We start from the raw sequence: 23,828 nt of genomic DNA on the forward strand, positions 1-23,828 counted from the left end.
AGTGTGATACCACTACCACATCCAGTGGGGTTTCACCCCTTTTGCACCCGTACTCCTCACCAGAAAGACCGCGTCTGCGTCCAAAGCCCTCCACCTCTGGGATTCGTTCCCCCAGACCCGCTCCGTTCCCCGCTGTGGTTATCTGGTCTCAGACACCAGGGAAAGGGACAGGAACAAGGGCTTGACAAGAGCGAGAGGGAGGGAGAGGTGGAGGGGAGGGAGAGGGAGAGGTAGAGGGAGAGGGGGAGGTAGCGATCCGGTTTTGGACGGTGCAGGATCATCATTGTCTCCTGTTTCACCCTGTCAGTTAACATTACAGGAGGGGTAGCTAGAGCCGCCTGCCACGTTGTGTGTGTGTGTGTGAGAGAGAGAGAGAGAGCGAGAGCGAGAGCGAGAGCGAGAGCGAGAGCGAGAGAGAGAGAGAGAGAGAGAACCTTACTGGATGTGTGGTCTTGGGACTAACACACACCGAGCCACACGCACAAACACAATAAACACAAACACAAACACACACTCACCCCTCCCTGCTCCCTCCATCACTACAGGCGGTTCACAGCAAACCTACATACCAGATTGTGAGTGAGTGGTGGATCTGTTTGCAGAGCAGACTGTGTGTGGGTGGGACAGAGCTACAGGCACTGAGTGTCTCTATAGCCCCATGTGAAATCACACGTAGGCTGCGATCAGCCTCCAACCATTTACCAACCAAGCTGTACAATCAAACAGAGAGAGAAGCTTGAGTTAAAAAATCCTCTGGACCACCAATGAGTAGAGTAAACTGCAGAATAGTTGCCTGGCTGGCTGGGCCGTTTCAGGCTGTTTCAGGCCGCTCTCCTACTGTTACGAAGTATTCATCATCTAACCAGATTAACAGCTTGACAAACAAACGGCGCTGACGTCACCATGGGGAATTAGAATGTTTGGACAACATGTAAAGAGCCCCTCGGGGAGATAGTGGCCCTGGAACAAGAAGGGAATTGTTCTGACATTAAGCCACTTGTAAATAAACGTAGATGAATAGATGAAAAGGGAGAAGAGAAAGAGGTTCATTGAGAATTGTTTTGAATTAACTGCTGCAAATAGAGTGTTATTTAGAATTGGGGAATCGACTTTGCACAATGTCACCAAGACAGCATCTTAGAGCATAGCCAGCGAAATAAGTAGATGAACACGGTCTAAGGCCTGTTCTCACACTGAGCTGAAGCCTGCGGAGAGGTTAGAGGATGTATGAAAAATGACCTTTGGCCTTTTGGCCATTATTCCTAGTTTTATTTGCGAACACGTAGATACCAGACATTAAAGTTGTTTTGTTAGAGTGCCATTAGTGTAATAAGCGAGATGCTCTGAAGTTTACTCCAATTCTGACCCCATGGGGCTATAGATAGTGTAGATAGAATAACCCACCCACTACTACACCCACAACTGTCTGGGTCTCAGTGTCTGAATCTGTCTATCTACATCTCTTCTCCTCCTGATCATCTTGCATCTATGGGGACGTACAACAGGGGCCCAGGGGCCAGAAACTAGCCATGGTTTGGCTGAGAGGACAGTGACAGACAGTGTCATGGGGACACGCAGAGCTGAGAGAAACCACTATAAAGGGTGAGTGGATGAGGTCCTGTGAAAGGACAAGAGGGGGTGGAGTGTCTGGTCTGGGTCAGAACTGCAGAGCGTCTAGTTGGCTATCTCCTTCCTCATAGACAAACCACCATCCCTAAAGAGCCATCGGCACTGCTACTAAAGGAGTAGGAGGACTCTCTCAAACCAAGACAACAGGGTTTAAATGGCCTACCCAGGAACAGACCATGCCCTAGGGGCCACAATGGGGCAGTATAGGGGGGGGGGGAGAGTGGGTGTTTGGGGCATGGGAGAGGTCCAGTGGGCGAGCTTGTCTGGTCTAGACTGGGTCAGGAGTAAGTCTGATCTTGTCTGGGACCCTCTCTGTGGTTCTGGAGGAGATATCTGATGTCGCTCCAGGTCCAGATTAAAGACTGAACTCATCCAGAGCAGAGAGGGAGATGGGTAGTGGAGGAAAAGGGACAGGGAAGGACGAGAGGAGAGAGGAAAGCCAAGGGAGAGGAGTGAACCTAGACTGTAAACACTGGCACACGTGTGTGTGTGTGTGTGTGTGTGTGTGTGTGTGTGTGTGTGTGTGTGTGTGTGTGTGTGTGTGAGTGTGTGAGTGAGTGAGTGAGTGACTGAGTGAGTGAGTGAGTGAGTGAGTGAGTGAGTGAGTGAGTGAGTGAGTGAGTGAGTGAGTGAGTGAGTGAGTGAGTGAGTGAGTGAGTGAGTGAGTGAGTGAGTGAGAAAATATGCAGTCTGAGATCTTAAGCATAACAAATTCATAACCTCCTGTACGAATTGTACTCGTAACATATCATATGAATAAAAACACGTCAAAAAGTACATATCATAGGACGTCACATATTATACAAAATGGATGACGTAGTACACAAAAAATGGGGGCCCGTTTTTGCTCGTGAGCACCACTTTCAAATCTACTGGCTTAATTTCTACAAAAGTTCTGGAGCATCACTTTAAAGAGAGTTCAAAGTGCATGAATTCCTAACCATCATTAAATCATTAAGCCTTAGTAGGCATGTTGGGGAACATTGGGGAACATGCAGAGAAACAGAGCAACATTACAACAAAGTTTCTGTCATGATGACAACAATGATAATTGGCATCAGTAGATGTGGTGGGTGTTATTGTCCCACAGGGACCCCATGCTGCTCTGATTTACACAATAGATGTGAGTGAGTGGGGAAATCATTTCCATAACAGACCACACCTCCCCGGGGACGTGTCAATCTAAGTGAGAGAGAATGTTTACATTTAAAACCATCTGGGGAGGCATGAAGACCATTTCTCAGCTGTTTAACTTCAATTAGGGGAGAGAGGCGAGAGAAAGGGGGAGCAGAGGAGAGGAGGAGAGGAGAGGGAGGGAGGGAATCAGGGACCACTTGTGGAGGGAGAATAGGTGCTAAGGAGAAAACACATTTACGGCTCTGCTCTAAAGAGTCTGCATTGTGTCCTGGTCTTTGTGGTTGTACAGTGATGGAGGTGCTTTGATGCCTTTAAGAGATATGTATTGACAGCGGATGGTAATGGGGACCGAAGGGCCTATAAAGGACTGATTGCCTTAGACTGACTTGTGAATACAGCCAAGAAGTTACATTCAGTCACACAGCAATCAGAAAGCCAAACAAACATTTCACACCTTTTCTTTAAGGTCACAGTCAGTCCCCCGCTCAAAGAAAATCGGGATATCAGGTCTCGAAAGACCAGGTGAAACGTAAAAAAAAAACACAGCAATAATAAAATAAAATAAAAAACACGATGGGGAGAAAAGGTCCTATTGGACAGGAAATAAAGCTGGCTGTCAGTCTGTCGCCCCCGACGACAGCCGAGTCACATCTCCCAGGTTATTGCTCATTGTTTACTCTTTCTGAAAAGGTCAGAGGTCGCCACTACCACATCTATTTTCTACCCATCAGCCCCTGCTTCCATTCTTCCCTCAGCGCGAGCAGGAACAAAGAGTGAGGGAGCGGGAAGGAGGGGGGAAGAGGAATAAAAAAAGAAAAGGAGAGCAGCGATCAGACAGTGCTGATAAGGAATGGGGGGATAAGGAGGAGGGAAAGATGGAGGGGAGGGCTGTACGTGCTTTGGGGGTGATGTGTGTATTCAACTCCAGGCTGACTCCTCTTATGCTAATACAGCCAATTTCCTCTTTTATTTCATTTCTGGAGACGAAATCTGCGATCTGCGATAAGGTTGCCGTGGCGACCGCCTGTTCCCCGGGCGGATGCGGGCAGCCGTGTGATGGAGATGTGTAAGTCGGCGGGAGCAGCAGGGAATGAATAATTTAAAACTCCACCAAGCGGGAGAGATAAGAGAGAGCAGCCAGGGCTGAGGCTGAGGCCTTCACTCTCTCACTCTCTCATTCACTCTATCCCTCTCTCTCCATCTCTCTCCATCCACCCCTCGCTCCCTCGCTATCTCTCCACCTCTCCTCCTTCCCCTCACTCTCTCTCCTCCTCACTCTCTCAACCATCCCCCCTTTCTATGCCACCCTTCCTCTCTCTCTCTCACTCCCGCTGCCTCACTCCCTCTCTCCCCCTTCTCCCTCCCTCCCTCTCCTTCTCTCTCTCCCTCTCTCTCCCTGGGCACCCAGAGCTTCATCCTGCAACGCTGGGTGATCTCCAAGGTCAAGGGCATGATGGGTAATTTAACCAGCATCTTGGGGCTTTGGGGCCTGAGGCAGAGCGAGGGAAAGAAGAGAGTGGGGGTATGGAGAGATGGATGCGGAGGTGGTAGGGTTGATATGGAGGGTAAGTCAAGGATTGGGGGGGATTTGGGCACAGTCTAGATTCGACTAGTGGTACACCTCTCTGCAATGACCCTGTTTAAATACAACTGTCGCTTTCCAACTGAATGTTTTCACATACTTCATTTTTTTACTCTTAGAGAGTCAAAGATCCCCCACAAGCTGCCAAACGCTGTTGCGTGGAGTCAATCCAACACCATCACAGTCACACCAATTGAAAGCCTCTTGACTAATGTCACTCACACACTACACAGTCGTTACACACACAACTGACACTCACCAGAAAGGCCACTATGGTCCCACACTTGAATGTAGCACATGCCTGGAATAGTTGAGTGTTCCAGCTGAACACTGCTACCATGTAAACAGTGGGGCAAGTTAGAGACTGAATGTCCTGGGCTGGATGTGTGTGGGTGGGTGTGTGGCAGTCGACTAAGGCAGCTAAATGGGAGAGAAAGGGCTAGTTTTGGGAGATCAGGTGTACCTCACCCAAAATGTGATATGTTTTGGGGACCTGAATGATACTAAGGGGTTGTGAATGTTTCTAGATTAGAGCAGGGAGGGGTGGAGTGTGTTTAGCCTCATGCCGGTATGTCCTCGTGATGCGCTAGGCTACATCTCTGACTCCTGTCTGTCTGGCCTCTCTAAAACTGTTTTCATTCCTCCATCGTGGCACGGGGCTTTATCGTCACGGTGATAACCAGTTGAAAACAGCCGCAGGCAGGTCACCACCAGGTGAGGGGTTCACGGTGAAGAGAGGTGGGCGTGACCGACGCCCACCCTCTCACCTCTACTTGGCCCGCTCCAGCCCTCCCTCCCCGGGTGCATGGACTGTCCTAAAAGACGCAAGCCGAGGGGGAAATGGGAACAAAAAAGGGCTGCTTCCTAAACACACCACACAGGGCGCCCGCACAGGTAATCTCAGCCCAAGCGTGAAGCCTTTATCCCCGCTGACGCCAGGAGGTAGGTAACCTGCCTGCCCAGTCAGAGCTCACAGACGCACAAACACACACACGCAGGCACTCGGCTACAACTCAGACACACACAAACGCGGATGTAAGCTCACACATGTACAAACACAACGTGTACACTGAGTGTACAAAACGTTAGGAACATTAGGAGTTGCATCTCCGTTTGCCCTCAGAACAGCCTCAATTCGTCGAGGCAAGGACTCTACAAGGTGTCAAAAGCATTCCACAAGGAGGCTGGCCCATGTTGACCCCAATGCTTCCCACAGTTGTGTCAAGTAGGCTGGATGTTCTTTGGGTGGTGGACCATTCTTTATACACACAGGAAACTGTTGAGCGTGAAAAACCCAGCAGTGTTGCAGTTCTTGACACAAACCGGTGCACCTGGCACCTACTACCATACCCTGTTCAAAGGCACAAATATTTTGTCTTGCCCATTCACCCTCTGAATGGCACACACACAATCCATGTCTCAATTGTCTCAAGAGTTAAAACAATTTCTTGAACCTGTCTCCTCCCCTTCATCTACACCAGAGACCATCAACTAGATTCAGCCACGGGACGTTTTCTTCTTGAGCAGATGGTCAGGGGGCCAGAACAACTACAAATAATTTGTAGACTGCAAATTGACCAGAGATACCCAAATGGATATAATATGTAACTAAAACAGAATAATTTCAAACCTTCCTTGCATTTGTATATGATTACATACTTTAAACTTTCTCTATTATGCATGATAATACTTTGGAACAGATTTCCAGAATTAAAATAACTTGGAGCTGATTTGCCGGAGTTTTTACAGTGTTTTAACCATTTTTTGCTCAGAAACCTTGCGGGGCCAAATAAAATCACACGCGGGCCGCCAATTGGAGAACCCTAATCTACACTGATTGAAGTGGATTTAACAAGTGACATCAATAAGGGATCATAGCTTCCTATGTCATTTTTGGTGCACTCAGTGTACAGCATCAGCAGTGAGCATACGTGAACATGATTATTTATGTGCGTGTGTGTTGCGGTGGCAGAATTGGGGTGAGCTGTTGTAACTTCTCAAGGTTTGTACTCTGTTCTTTGTTGAACTGTGATACATTTCTATGCATTTCATATACTCCAGTTATGTCTGCACCGTAACTCAAGGCCATTGTGTTTCGGAACTGTTGCTTGTATAAAAGAACTGCTGTGCAACAATATGATTGTATTACTACCTCCCACTATATAAGGGACATGGAACCATTTACTTGTCGAGCTCCTTCCAAGACTGCGATCAGAGACGGATCTACCTTGCAGCTGCTTGTATGCATTCCAATAAATCCTACTATACCATTAAATGAGTCTCTGCCTAATCGTTGGATAGAGTTTTCCACAACAGTGTGGAGTTGGAACGTTGATATTGTAAACATAATCGAGCCTTCAACATGTCATAAAGAGGCTTTATTCCAGCCAGCCTGGCTGTCTTTGTACCGTACAGTCTCTGCCGCTGATGGGACAGTAGATTACTGTACATTTGAGAGGCAGTTTTCACATGCTAGGGATAAGACGTGTTTTGTCTGCTTTCGCTAATGTCTCACATTCCCCAGGACCTGACCTGTCCTCGGCACCCAACAGCTCACCCACCCAGCATGCGCACACACACACACACACACACACACACACACACACACACACACACACACACACACACACACACACACACACACACACACACACACACACACACACTCACACACTCACACGCAAGACACATGGACCCAAGCACGTACACCAGCACGCAACCACAACAGGCACAGGAACAAGCGAGACAGGTATGTAAGCAGAGACGCACATAAGCTCAAACGGCGGACTTAAAGGTAATCTTGCTTTGTCGTCTGCATCTTCTCCCAGTAATATCACCATCCAACACATGGTGGCACTGCGTACTTATGAGAGTGGGGCCGGCTTCACTCCCCATCTGGTATAGCATAGTGCCGCAAAGCTGAAATGAGTAATAACACACGCGCACGCACACACACACACACACACACACAGTACACAACCAGGCAGATACTCCAGATTACATTGGTAATGCCAAAAATATTGGCCCATAGAAAATAATATAACACAGCGATAAGAGGATGCTATCTGCTCTGATCCTGATACCACACTAAACGCACACGGAATATCAACTCTCACAAACAAGAAACAAGAAACAGCACATCATCCAAACCATAAACACAGGTTACAGCGTTTCTGAGATACTCCATCTAATACAATTAGAATTTAGCGACTCAATAAGCCACATCTAGATGCTGCTTATGGAAATCAGGACAGACTTTTGAAGAGAGGCGATGGTATTAGGACTTTATGTGTAAATAAAGAAGGAAAAAGAGGCAATGAGAAATGTGTGTGTGATTATGACTTGATTAAATTAGAGAATTATATTCTCTTTCTGTCATGTAAAACTAGATTAAGATTTGTGAAGGTATTTACTCATTAAGAATCCTCTCACAACAAAACAGAACACACTGTCAATAAATTAATTCAAATAAGGTCAAAAAATATATTTTCATTTGATTATTTTTCCATTATTATCTCTTTAATTCAATTATAATATATTATTCACATCAAAACACACACACACACTACCTGGCAGAAATATTAATTGATGGAAACTAATAATAATATTAATATTTTTTTGTTTCTTATTTCAATGAAATGATTTGCCTTGGATGCACATCAAGCTGTTTTTGAAAAGGCATTTTTTAGGATTTACATTACATTTGTTTAATTATAGCGGTCGGGAATCGTTTCTATCTGAACTGCAATTGTAAGGGCCTCAATTAAATCTGATGTTAATTAAATCAGATCTTGTGTTGTGTATTAACAGTTAATAGAGCGGTAATTTTAATCTAGTGAATACACACAGAGTAATCATGGAAATAGGAGAAATGGAAGGATTTATTTAATTTCATGGCTTTTTAATTTAGCTGCTGCCTTTCATTAGTTCATAATCTCTTTTTTTAATAACAATCTAAGTATCAAAATCAGCCACCACTCAAATGTCTGTGCACAAACATAATGGAGACATTTGTGGACTGATATTTTAGGCTACATGTTCACTTTCAATGTGGCGTTTTCTAATCATAGACAGTTCTTGGAATTCACTTTTACGGGAAAATACCTTGATGTACATGAAGTAGCCTACTGCATAGTTAGACCGTAGCTTTAAACAAAACACATCGTATCAAATTCTGTACATTTTCATCTAAGAAAAGCAGACCATTATATATTTAGTTTCACAAACTGAAATACCTCAGTGGTCTGATACGCTGTACTTGAGAGGAATACACACTTGATGATCAAGTCTGTCAAATATGTGTACTTTTAAGATGTTTGTACAACTCTAAGAATGTGATAACTCTGTGTGTGCATGTTCGTGCACATGCGTGCCAGCTCATTTGTGGCTGTGTGTGTGTGTGTGGCTGTGTGTGTGTGTGTGTGTGTGTGTGTGTGTGTGGGTACTGTGAGGGTGTTAATTATGCTTATTTCAGCATTAAACTGAGGCCTTATCTGATAAGCTGCTGGCTTCCTTTACGGAGGCAGGTTCCTGGTAGAGCAAGTCACACGACAGATAAGTGGGAACATTCATTCTGTGGTCAGCAAGACTTTCAGAAGATATACACTTTATATTTCCTACTCTGGTTAGTTATTTTAAGAAACTGTTTATCCACAAGGCAAGAGATACGGAGAGAGGAACACAACCTCTATCCAAAACACATTAGACTAATTAACAAACTCATTTAAAAGCTGTGGAAATATTGATTGCCGTACATTTGGAGACAGAGGAAGAGAGGAGAGGGGAAGGAAAATGAATAAATAAAGTGTGGCAGGTGTGTGTAAATTGTTTGTTGGCGCAATGGAGAAATGTAAATTACAGTTCAATCAGAAGAGGGAGAGAGGGAAAGAGAGAAAGAGAGAGGGGGAAGAGAGTAGTGGAGGGCTCTGTGAATTCCCGTCTCTACGCTCAGTTGATATTTCACTGGGTAAGGATGGAGCGCTACGGGTGCATTTCACACCCTGAATGAGAGAGGCAATCTCGCTCAGCCGACTAGAACAATAATTAGAATGGAGATTAAATAAAAATAATTAGAAAAAGTTCATCTAGTTTTGATGTATTAATTATTCCGCCCCTGCTTTATTCCAAGTCTAATTATCTGCTTCAGTGAAAATGCCAAGATTTTCTGTGAGTCATAAAAAAAATGACATTCATGTAATTATGTCAGCAATTTGGGGGGAACTCAGCTAAGCAGAGCGTCAGCTTTCTTCTCCCCCCTCAGTTTAAAGTAAGTAACTTCTAACTACTTATAACTTATAACTTAATACAGTCACTTTCAAGGCATGGGGTATAAATAATAGAATGCAATGGGAGATTATTTACTTCTTTTAAATGAGGAGTGTCTCTCTCTCTCTCCTCTCTTCCAGCGAGAGTCGGGCCCCATCCTAGGCAGGCATTCGCCTTTTCACTCACACACACCCGCCTCCCGCACACACACACACTACAATGAAAACAAGACCATTTTTTATCCATTCTTGGTCAGTAGATAATAATTTGCATATAAATGGAAATATTTATTGTGACATAAAAATAAGGAAGGGAGATGTAGGAAGTAATGTGCTCATTTTTCAAAAAACTTGCGGGGCCCGGAATGTGATATCGGTGTATTAAGAGTCAAGCAGTTTAAAAAATAACAAGAATGAAATCTAAGAGCGAGAGAGAGAGAGAGAATAAAAAGAGGAGAGGAGGCAAGACCCTTTTAAGATGTTGACTACACAAATGGGGCCTCGGAAGAAGACAGCGTTCAGATGGAATATGAGAGATAGTTGTCTGTTGACATGATGTGTACTTCTCCCCTCTCTCTCATTCTCTCTGCTGTATGCTCCGCCAGAGGCAGTTCACTAAGGCAAAGGCTCTAAACTGAAATTACTTCACATCCTCTCTACCTGACTGACGCACTGACTGGAGGAAAGGCAATAAAGTAACCAAAACAAACACATAGAAAATATATCATATAAAAACAGGTGCCTGGCATTCAAAATACAACCATTTGATAAAATAAAAGTGTTGATAAAAATAAATTCAACTGTAAAACGTACAAAAAAATCATAGCATACTATATGTATGGATTAGTATTTTTTGTCCATGTAAGGTTTCACCATTTTACCATTGTATTACAATACCATTGTATTTATTCATGCAGAAAGTTATTGGACCAAACAACCAAGTTCTTATACCAAATATCAATATGACAAACAGACATGCACTTACTCACCAAGCACTCACACACATGATTCCGTCCTGTAGATTAATTTGATATTTTCCTCTTGTTACATTATGTATTTCTTTGCCTGATTCCCCTACCATCTAAACATGGACTATACTGTATGGTTGAATAACTACAGACCAGCTACGAAGCATATAGGCCTAATAACAGCTGAAGCTAAATTCCACCAATCATAGAGATAAGAAGCGGACCATCTGAGTCTGCTCATCCACCATAATGATTATATACATCCAGCAGGACACGCATGGTCATGGTACAGTACCTATGGATGTTAGCCTGTTAAAACGAACATGAATCAAAATGGGACTCTATGTACACACTGTAGATGTGCTTATGGATGAGTGAAATGCATGTTAGCCTTCGTGTAGATACAAAAGATAGAAAGGGGTGAAAGTATTCACACATATGACGTTATGTTACAGTGGCGGACATGTTAGCGTGAGTCTGCTCCATGGAAAGGGGATCACACCATCATGTATCATCTGTTTGTATCGCTCATGTGTAGAGTGTTACGACTGGATGAGGTCTGAAGCCGTTTCATGTTCCATTTCCTTTTAGATAGGGAACTGATAGACCATCTGTTCTCAGATTGGTATCATGATACTTGTTTTGATCATCACTGTAAGGATTGGTATCCTCCTGGCCAAGCCCCGGATGAGAGTATAAACTAGGCTTTGTAACAACAGAGACTCACAGGTTCACCAGTCTTAGTGAAGAGATAGGGCCTGAATAACCTACATTTACACTACACTCTGTAGAGCCTGAAGAACCAATACATTTACACTACACTCTGTAGAGCCTGAAGAACCAATACATGTACACTACACTCTGTAGAGCCTGAAGAACCAATACATTTACACTACACTCTGTAGAGCCTGAAGAACCAATACATGTACACTCTATAGAGCCTGAAGAACCAATACATTTACACTACACTCTGTAGAGCCTGAAGAACCAATACATTTACACTACACTCTGTAGAGCCTGAAGAACCAATACATGTACACTCTATAGAGCCTGAAGAACCAATACATTTACACTACACTCTGTAGAGCCTGAAGAACCAATACATTTAAACTCTATAGAGCCTGAAGAACCAAGACATTTACACTACACTCTGTAGATCCTGAAGAACCAATACATTTAAACTCTATAGAGCCTGAAGAACCAAGACATTTACACTACACTCTGTAGAGCCTGAAGAACCAATACATGTACACTCTATAGAGCCTGAAGAACCAATACATTTACACTACACTCTGTAGAGCCTGAAGAACCAATACATTTAAACTCTATAGAGCCTGAAGAACCAATACATTTACACTACACTCTTTAGAGCCTGAAGAACTAATACATTTAAACTCTATAGAGTCTGAAGAACCAAGACATTTACACTACACTCTGTAGAGCCTGAAGAACCAATACATTTACACTCTATTGAGCCTGAAGAACCAAGACATTTACACTACACTCTGTAGAGCCTGAAGAACCAATACATTTACACTCTATTGAGCCTGAAGAACCAAGACATTTACACTACACTCTGTAGAGCCTGAAGAACCAATACATGTACACTCTATTGAGCCTGAAGAACCAATACATTTACACTACACTCTGTAGAGCCTGAAGAAACAATACATTTACGCTACACTCTATAGAGCCCGAAGAACCAATACATTTACACTATTTTCTATATCCCTGAAGAAGCAATACATTTACACTACACTCTATAGAGCATGAAGAACCAATACATTTACACTATATTCTATATCCCCGAAGAAGCAATACATTTACACTATATTCTATAGAGCCTGAAGAAGCAATACATTTACACTATATTCTATAGAGCCTGAAGAACCAATACATTTACACCCTATATGTAACGGCAGTCTAGCTCTTCCTCCTCCTCGGACGAGGAGAGGCGAGAAGGATCGGAGGACCAATGTGCAGCATGGTAAGTTTCCATGATTTAATATACACGAAAACAAGACACTATACAAAATAACAAAATGAACTAACCGTCACAGTCCCGTGTGGCACAAACACTGACACAGGAAACAACCACCCACAAAATCCCAACACAAAACAAGCCACCTATATATGATTCTCAATCAGGGACAACGATTGACAGCTGCCTCTGATTGAGAACCATATTAGGCCGAACACAGAAACAGCCAAACTAGACACACAACATAGAATGCCCACCCAGCTCACGTCCTGACCAACACTAAAACAAGCAAAACACATAAGCACTATGGTCAGGACGTGACACTATAGTGCCTGAATAACCAATACATTTACACTACACTCTGTAGTTCCTGAAGAAGCAATACATTTACACTATATTCTATATCCCTGAAGAAGCAATACATTTACACTATTTTCTATATCCCTGAAGAAGCCATACATTTACACTATATTATATAGAGCCTGAAGAACCAATACATTTACACTATATTCTATAGAGCCTGAAGAAGCAATACATTTACACTATTTTCTATATCCCTGAAGAAGCAATACATTTACACTATATTCTATAGAGCCTGAAGAACCAATACATTTACACTCTATAGTGCCTGAATAACCAATACATTTACACTACACTCTGTAGTTCCTGAAGAACCAATACATTTACACTAGACTCTACAGAGCCTGCAGAAGGAATACATTTACACTACACTCTATAGAGCCTGAAGAACCAATACATTTACACTACACTCTGTAGAGCCTGAAGAACCAATAAATGTACACTGGACTCCATAGAGCCTGATGAACCAATACATTTACACTAGACTCTATAGAGCCTGAAGAACCAATACATTTACATACAATTACTGATCACTTTCGTGACAGTGGGGGATTTTTTCCATCTTTCTCATTCTTTCTTTTTGTGCCCCTCCTGTCGGCTTCTTTCTCTCCCTCTCACCATCTTTCCTCTCTCTTTCCGTTTCATCCTTTTCTCTATCTCTCTATCTGTAGATAGATATAGAGTACCTTGTAGGAACTAGTTGCTATCAAGTCCTAATCAATGCCTGCCGGATGCTGAATGGTTATTATATGAACAAATCACACACACACACACACACACACATACACACACACACACACACACACACACACACACACACACACACACACACACACACACACACACACACACACACACACACACACACACACACACACACACACACACACACACAGGCGCGCGCGCACACACACACACACACACACACACAGGCGCGCGCGCACACACACACACACACACACACACACACACACACAGGCGCGCGCGCACACACACACACACACACACACACACAACACTACTTCATTGACGACTTCAGAATTCACTGGACACTCAACAAAGTAAAATTTTCATCCGTAATTTGATTGAATGACCTTAGGCTACATACATATTTGGGGTTAATGTTGAATATCTCCATTGAAATTTGATCTCTAAACATGAACAAGTCAGGGTACATTTCCTCCCAATTCACCCTCCAAACGCCACTCCCCCCTCCTTCCCCGAACACACACACACACACACACACACACACACACACACACACACACACACACACACACACACACACACACACACACACACACACACACACACACACACACACACACACACACACACACACACAGAGTGACAAACTCTCTCTCTCTCACACAGAGTACCAGCACAATCCATTAATTGAGGCTAGTGCTGCGTAGGTTCCTACCACCAGCACCTTATCATGGCCCATGTTGGTCCCCGAGCATTGAGGAGCAGTGGAGTGTACCCAGGTTTCCTCTGCTGTATATTGAGAAATGGCTATTGCATGGGCTGGGCCTCTAAAGGAGTCCATGAGCTTAACTGCACTTCTCACCCCGTAGTTGATGTTCCGAACAGTGACTTTGGCACCGCTCTCCTTTCCTACCACTCCTGAGGTTTTGGCACGCGGTGCTCAACCTGGGAGCATGTTTGGCTCCTTACTGTCCTTGTGGAAACATTACGTTGTGTGTGTGTGTGTGTGTGTGTGTGTGTGTGTGTGCGTGCGTGCGTGCGTGCGTGCGTGCGTGCGTGCGTGCGTGCGTGCGTGCGTGCGTGCGTGCGTGCGTGCGCGTGTGTGTGTGCGTGCATGTGTGCGTGCATGTGTGTGTTAGCTATTAACAGAATTAAGGTCAAGATTAAAGGCTCTAGCGGACAAGCTACGGTCAACGGGGCGTGATCAAAGAGAAGAGCTGAGGCAGAAAGAACCAACCCACACACGGACAGATCACACAGGGTGCTGTACAGAACAGTGCTCTTACCTACAGCACAGCAACATCATGTATTAGGCACTGGGAGTTTCCTCTGCACTGTGCCAAAACCTGCTGACGTTGCTACGTACTGTAAGTAAAGTGAATAGATAGATCAGCTACAACACGTTTTTTGTCATATAATTCTAATGGAAATATTGTTCAGATAAATAGAGTCAGACTTCTCTAGGTTTTGAGGAGAAAAGCATACACGAACGACAAAAGTCTTTCGATTTAGACACCTTTTATGGCTTTACAAGTTCTTGCTTCACATTGACCAGATTTCTCTTTTACATAAACACAGTCCACACCAAAGACCTTACAATACAAGATATGGTAGGCTTTGTTTTAGGTCCACACTTCCTTGTACTTCCCAAGGAGCACAACTTGTATTTTCACCTAAATCACCATTAACAACAATCAACGACCCCATAAACGCCCTGCTGACCGGCCAAAACCAACATTTCCCAATCAATCTGATTTAATTCTTACATTACTACATTAATTACTGCTATAAACAAGACTCTACCTCCTTCGTGACGCCATCTTAACGTTGAACCCCCCCTCAATCTACTGGTCTGATCTGAAAACAAACTTCCTGTTGTTGGACTGGGTTGTTATTGTTTCTCCCCTCTCTCATAGGCTATGTCCGGAACGGGAAACGCGTGAAGCATATTAAAAATGTCTCGGTCGAGTCGGCCAAAACGTTTTATAACAGAACCCTGAAGTGGAAAGAGGAGAAGAAATGGAACATGGCGGCATGGCGGCGCTGGTGTTTGCTTTAGATGGTTATTTAAAGAGCGTTTTCTTTGGCCAGCAGCAGGCGCCGAGGGGGAGAACAGATCGAAAAAGGGGGCCTATCAATTACTGACCCCAGTGGTTAACCTCTGTACAGCCCCTAGACTTGGCCCCCACTCTCTGTTCCCTATGGAGCACACACACACACACAGACACACACACACACACATGCACACACACACACATGTGCACACACAAATACATGCAGGTTAACCCTGGACTTGATCCCAAATTGGACATTCATTTCTTAATGCGTTTTGGGTCCCGTGGGTACTGTCCTAAGGAGTAGTGCACTGAGGACCTTACTGCCAACTATCAAAACAAGATTGTGTGTGTGTCAGTAAGTGCGTGTGTGTGTGCGTGACACACTACAGACACTAATCACAAAATAAAGGAGGCGAGGAGGCCGCCAGTGTAAACAACGCCTACTCTCTTTCTTTTTCCCTCTCTCTCTCTCTCTCTCGTTCATTTGTTCCCTCTTCCACCTTGATGCTATCGCCGAGTGTGAGTAAAGGACTAGCGGCGACTCCGACCATTGGAAAGCAAAATAAAGCCGTCATCAATTAGTAGAAGTAAGGTCCTCTGCTTAGTAAGGCCTTTAATGGGTTGTTATTGCTACGTCTGAGACTGGAGGAAGGGACGGAGAGGGACGGTGAATTGATTGACAGGCGCTCCGGGACCATAATAAAGATAATCAATATTGGCACATTGTTTTCTGCCCTAGCTATACCTCATAAACATCTCTAAACAATGACATACACATCAGTCTGCTGGTGTATATGAGCAGCAGCCAAACACAAACCACCAACAAGCCGGTGCTTTCAGTGGGGTATGAAATGGAAAATGATCACAATGGCTATTTTATTTAATTTAACCCTTATTTAACTATGCAAGTCAGTTAAGAACAAATTCTAATTTACAATGACGGCCTACACAAAGGAAAAAGGCCTACAGCTGGGACGGGGGCCGGGATTAAAAATATCAAATAAAATAAAAACATAGGACAAAACACACATCACGACAAGAGAGACAACACAACACTACATAAAGAGAGACCTAAGACAAAAACATAGCAAGGCAGCAAAACATGTCAACACAGCATAGTAGCAACACAACATGAAAACAACATGGTAGCAACACAACATGGCACCAGCACAAAACATGGTACAAATTATTGGGCAGAGACAACAGCACAAAGGGCAAGAAGGTAGAGACAACAATACATCATGCAAAGCGGCCACAACTGTCAGTAAGTGTGTCCATGATTGAGTCTTTGAATGAAGAGATTAAGATAAAATTGTTGTAGAGGTTCCACACTAATGGGGAAAGGAATAGTATGCAGGGGGTAAGAGGTGAGCCTGAACCCCTCTGTGAGCCGTGGGCAGGGGGACAGGAGTGAGGGGTGAGTCTTTACCTCTACCTGGGTCACTGGTAGTTAATTTGGGCTCCACGCTCCTGGTACTACCCTCCTAGCCTCCCATGGGGGCGATTACTTCTGATCCCAGTGGACCACAGTTTCTGTGTGGGACAGAGGAGAGAGAAGTAAAGAGTGAGGGGGGAGGTAGAAGGTGAGAGGGTGAGGAGGGGAGAAAGTGGGGGTCATTGGGCCATTACCTGCACCCTCCATCACCCTAAATGGACCTAGTCGCAGTCACCCCTCAATTAATGCATTAGAGAGGGCAAAGCTTACATAAATAGCCTCCTCTCTCTGGCGGGAGTGGGCAGGGCCAGGAATACCAGGAAGCTCTGGTTTTATTAGTTTGGAATGAGTGGGGAGGGGTTTGGGGTCTGGCTGCTGACTGGTTATCACATGGGTTATCACTGGGAAGAGAAGGGGTCTGGCTGCTGACTGGTTATCACATGGGTTATCACTGGGAAGAGAAGGGGTCTGGCTGCTGACTGGTTATCACATGGGTTATCACTGGGAAGAGAAGGGGTCTGGCTGCTGACTGGTTATCACATGGGTTATCACTGGGAAGAGAAGGGGTCTGGCTGCTGACTGGTTATCACATGGGTTATCACTGGGAAGAGAAGGGCGGAGCTGGGTGAGTGGGAGGCGTTAGCCGCTTGCGTGAGGGAGGGGAAACAGAAACTCTGTGGCTTTCCATCGAACAATCCGTATTACTTAACATTTGAAGGGTCTCTAAATATAAATGCCTGTTGAATTCTGATGGAAGAATAGCCTCTGACACACAGTTTCTCTGCATTGACACAACCTCCCATTGAGACAGACTGTAAAAGCTTCCTTAACATTAATGCCTCTATACACACTTCTTTCTACGTGATAAATCACTCAAATCACTCAAACCATCCTTTCCCCTTTTTCCCTCCAGACAAGAACCCGTAATGGATATATTACATGGCTGACCTGTATGATCAGAAATAATCCCCCTGGCTTGACTGAGAATTGTCAGTAACAGAAGTTGTGTTTGGATAGAGGCCCCGACCCGGCGAAAGGCGATACAAACGCATGCCACCGTGGCGTTTACCAAAGCAATTACTCAGTATTTACTCTAATGGCGCAATAAATTGTGGTGTGGCAGGTAGCCTAGTGGTTAGAGCGTTGGACTAGTACCCGAAAGGTTGCAAGACCAAATCCCGAGCCGACAAGGTAAACATTGGTCTTTCTGACCAAGGCAGTTAACCCACTAGGCCATCATTCAAAAAAAGAATTTGTTCTTAACTGACTTGCCGAGTTAAATAAAGATAAAAAAATTCAAATGGGTGATTTCATCTGTCAAATAGAGGTGTCACACATCTCTGTCATGTTTCTGTGAGAGCGCAGTCATTTGTTTTGCGTCAGGCACTATTCCACATTTACAGCACACAAATACACAAACGCACAAATGCTAACACACACACACTTTTTACTTCTTTAAGGCTTTGAGGAAATGTGATTTAACCTCTCCTTTCCTCACTGCACCTCTCTCTTTGCTTAGAGACAGAGGGGGAGAGAAAGAGAGAAAGAAAGACAGACAGAAAGAGAGAGAGAGAGAAATCAAAGATACTAGACAGGGAGTATAAACAGTGTAAAAAGCTGGTGGTACAGAGCATGTAAATACCAGCTAGTGAGTGTCTGACAGACTGAAAGTGACAGGCCACTACCCATTAAGTCATCAACATTAGTCCAAGCAGTTCAATCTCTCATAACACACTATTAAACACACTTCACAGTCCCTGTTCGGGCTCTGTAGGTCCATCTCCTGCTGTGTCAAAGCCAAACTGAAAGTGGGCTTTGTGTGATGTTTGTGTAGTATAACCTAATCATGGTCTATACATTCTGTCAATGTTGTAACTCTACTGTAAATTGCCTAAACATTACGCAGAGGACTGCCGATAAAAAAAGTTGTCCCAAATGTGAATTTGTTTGTACCTGGATTCTCACCTTCGAAAAATTTGATTATATATATATATATATATATATATATATAGAGAGAGAGAGAGAGAGAGAGAGAGAGAGAGAGAGATAGATATATATTATAATTGGCCTATTTTGCATGTTATTTTAGCAATAATTCATGTTACATATATCATTTTGCAAGCAATACAAAAAAATACAAGAATCCATGAGTTAATAAAGCCGCACACAAACATGGTCTATTGAGTAAGACAGCTCCAAAATGCAGGTGTTTCAGACAAGTTCAATGCTTTCTGTGGTGGCAGGGCAGCCAGCAAAAGAAGGCTCAATGGCATCGGCCACAGATAAAATGACGTCAAATCACTTTATATCTACCTTAGCTTTAATTGGACTGATCATGTCAACATCATCATTTCAAACTCTAAACTAGCAAGCTAGCTAGCTAGACAAGCAGTCATCATCATGAATCATGTTGACAATCTACAGGCAATACCTTTTCAATCCTTGTAATATGAAGAGAAATGACTTTCTGACTTTCTGACTTGGTGTACAGAGAGAATACTATAAGAACGTCCCATGTTATGAATTATGTCACTGTCCATATCAAAAGTGCTGAACAAATAGGCATATCGTCTGTCAGAGCGCGCTCATTAATGTCTTAACCGAAATGAAGGCTTATCTCTTGTACGCTCATCGTTCCCTTATGCCAGAGTTTGTACATCTCAATTGTTAAAATGTTTATATAGGTCTATCTCATAAGTATCTAATTCATCATTTTAGGCAATGCTGGAATTATTTATTATTTTGCTTACTTTGTGTATTATAATTAGCTCATGTGCATTTCTCTACGAGGAGGGGATACTATATAATGTTGTTGGGTCTGTCACCATGAGGAGGGGATACTATATAATGTTGTTGGGTCTGTAACCATGAGGAGGGGATACTATATAATGTTGTTGGGTCTGTAACCATGAGGAGGGGATACTATATAATGTTGTTGGGTCTGTCACCATGAGGAGGGGATACTATATAATGTTGTTGGGTCTGTAACCATGAGGAGGGGATACTATATAATGTTGTTGGGTCTGTAACCATGAGGAGGGGATACTATATAATGTTGTTGGGTCTGTAACCATGAGGAGGGGATACTATATAATGTTGTTGGGTCTGTAACCATGAGGAGGGGATACTATATAATGTTGTTGGGTCTGTAACCATGAGGAGGGGATACTATATAATGTTGTTGGGTCTGTAACCATGAGGAGGGGATACTATATAATGTTGTTGGGTCTGTAACCATGAGGAGGGGATACTATATAATGTTGTTGGGTCTGTAACCATGAGGAGGGGATACTATATAATGTTGTTGGGTCTGTAACCATGAGGAGGGGATACTATATAATGTTGTTGGGTCTGTAACCATGAGGAGGGGATACTATATAATGTTGTTGGGTCTGTCACCATGAGGAGGGGATACTATATAATGTTGTTGGGTCTATAACCATGAGGAGGGGATACTATATAATGTTGTTGGGTCTGTAACCATGAGGAGGGGATACTATATAATGTTGTTGGGTCTGTAACCATGAGGAGGGGATACTATATAATGTTGTTGGGTCTGTAACCATGAGGAGGGGATACTATATAATGTTGTTGGGTCTGTCACCATGAGGAGGGGATACTATATAATGTTGTTGGGTCTATAACCATGAGGAGGGGATACTATATAATGTTGTTGGGTCTGTAACCATGAGGAGGGGATACTATATAATGTTGTTGGGTCTATAACCATGAGGAGGTGATACTATATAATGTTGTTGGGTCTATAACCATGAGGAGGGGATACTATATAATGTTGTTGGGTCTGTAACCATGAGGAAGGGATACTATATAATGTTGTTGGGTCTATAACCATGAGGAGGGGATACTATATAATGTTGTTGGGTCTGTAACCATGAGGAGGGGATACTATATAATGTTGTTGGCTCTGTAACCATGAGGAGGGGATACTATATCATGTTGTTGGGTCTGTAACCATCAGGAAGGGATACTATATAATGTTGTTGGGTCTGTAACCATGAGGAGGAGATACTATATAATGTTGTTGGGTCTGTAACCATGAGGAGGGGATACTATATAATGTTGTTGGGTCTGTCACCATGAGGAGGGGATACTATATAATGTTGTTGGGTCTGTAACCATGAGGAGGGGATACTATATAATGTTGTTGGGTCTGTAACCATGAGGAGGGGATACTATATAATGTTGTTGGGTCTGTAACCATGAGGAGGGGATACTATATAATGTTGTTGGGTCTGTAACCATGAGGAGGGGATACTATATCATGTTGTTGGGTCTGTAACCATGAGGAGGGGATACTATATAATGTTGTTGGGTCTGTAACCATGAGGAGGGGATACTATATAATGTTGTTGGGTCTGTCACCATGAGGAGGGGATACTATATAATGTTGTTGGGTCTGTAACCATGAGGAGGGGATACTATATCATGTTGTTGGGTCTGTAACCATGAGGAGGGGATACTATATAATGTTGTTGGGTCTGTAACCATGAGGAGGGGATACTATATAATGTTGTTGGCTCTGTAACCATGAGGAGGGATACTATATAATGTTGTTGGGTCTGTAACCATGAGGAGGGGATACTATATAATGTTGTTGGGTCTGTAACCATGAGGAGGGGATACTATATAATGTTGTTGGGTCTGTAACCATGAGGAGGGGATACTATATAATGTTGTTGGGTCTGTAACCATGAGGAGGGATACTATATAATGTTGTTGGGTCTATAACCATGAGGAGGGGATACTATATAATGTTGTTGGGTCTGTAAACATGAGGAGGGGATACTATATAATGTTGTTGGGTCTGTAACCATGAGGAGGGGATACTATATAATGTTGTTGGGTCTGTAACCATCAGGAAGGGATACTATATAATGTTGTTGGGTCTGTAACCATGAGGAGGGGATACTATATAATGTTGTTGGGTCTGTAACCATGAGGAGGGGATACTATATAATGTTGTTGGGTCTGTAACCATGAGGAGGGGATACTATATAATGTTGTTAGGTCTGTAACCATGAGGAGGGGATACTATATAATGTTGTTGGGTCTGTAACCATGAGGAGGGGATACTATATAATGTTGTTGGGTCTGTAACCATGAGGAGGGATACTATATAATGTTGTTGGGTCTATAACCATGAGGAGGGGATACTATATAATGTTGTTGGGTCTGTAACCATGAGGAGGGGATACTATATAATGTTGTTGGGTCTGTAACCATGAGGAGGGGATACTATATAATGTTGTTGGGTCTGTAACCATCAGGAAGGGATACTATATAATGTTGTCGGGTCTGTAACCATGAGGAGGGGATACTATATAATGTTGTTGGGTCTGTAACCATCAGGAAGGGATACTATATAATGTTGTTGGGTCTGTAACCATGAGGAGGGGATACTATATAATGTTGTTGGGTCTGTAACCATAAGGAGGGATACTATATAATGTTGTTGGGTCTGTATCCATGAGGAGAGGATACTATATAATGTTGTTGGGTCTGTAACCATGAGGAGAGGATACTATATAATGTTGTTGGGTCTGTAACCATGAGGAGGGGATACTATATAATGTTGTTGGGTCTGTAACCATGAGGAGGGGATACTATATAATGTTGTTGGGTCTGTAACCATGAGGAGGGGATACTATATAATGTTGTTGGGTCTGTAACCATGAGGAGGGGATACTATATAATGTTGTTGGGTCTGTAACCATGACGAGGGGATACTATATAATGTTGTTGGGTCTGTAACCATGAGGAGGGGATACTATATCATGTTGTTGGCTCTGTAACCATGAGGAGGGGATACTATATAATGTTATTGGGTCTGTAACCATGAGGAGGGGATACTATATAATGTTGTTGGGTCTGTAACAATGAGGAGGGGATACTATATAATGTTGTTGGGTCTGTAACCATGAGGAGGGGATACTATATAATGTTGTTGGGTCTGTAACCATGAGGAAGGGATACTATATAATGTTGTTGGGTCTGTAACCATGAGGAGGGGATACTATATAATGTTGTTGGGTCTGTAACCATGAGGAGGGGATACTATATAATGTTGTTGGGTCTGTAACCATGAGGGGATACTATATAATGTTGTTGGGTCTGTAACCATGAGGAGGGGATACTATATAATGTTGTTGGGTCTGTAACCATGAGGAGGGGATACTATATAATGTTGTTGGGTCTGTAACCATGAGGAGGGGATACTATATAATGTTGTTGGGTCTATAACCATGAGGAGGGGATACTATATAATGTTGTTGGGTCTATAACCATGAGGAGGGGATACTATATAATGTTGTTGGGTCTATAACCATGAGGAGGGGATACTATATAATGTTGTTGGGTCTATAACCATGAGGAGGGGATACTATATAATGTTGTTGGGTCTATAACCATGAGGAGGGGATACTATATAATGTTGTTGGGTCTGTAACCATGAGGAGGGGATACTATATAATGTTGTTGGGTCTATAACCATGAGGAGGGGATACTATATAATGTTGTTGGGTCTGTAACCATGAGGAGGGGATACTATATAATGTTGTTGGGTCTGTAACCATGAGGAGGGGATACTATATAATGTTGTTGGGTCTATAACCATGAGGAGGGGATACTATAATGTTGTTGGGTCTGTAACCATGAGGAGGGGATACTATATCATGTTGTTGGGTCTG

The sequence above is a fragment of the Salvelinus namaycush genome, chromosome 6 (genome assembly GCF_016432855.1).
Source record: "Salvelinus namaycush isolate Seneca chromosome 6, SaNama_1.0, whole genome shotgun sequence".
Taxonomy (NCBI): domain Eukaryota; kingdom Metazoa; phylum Chordata; class Actinopteri; order Salmoniformes; family Salmonidae; genus Salvelinus; species Salvelinus namaycush.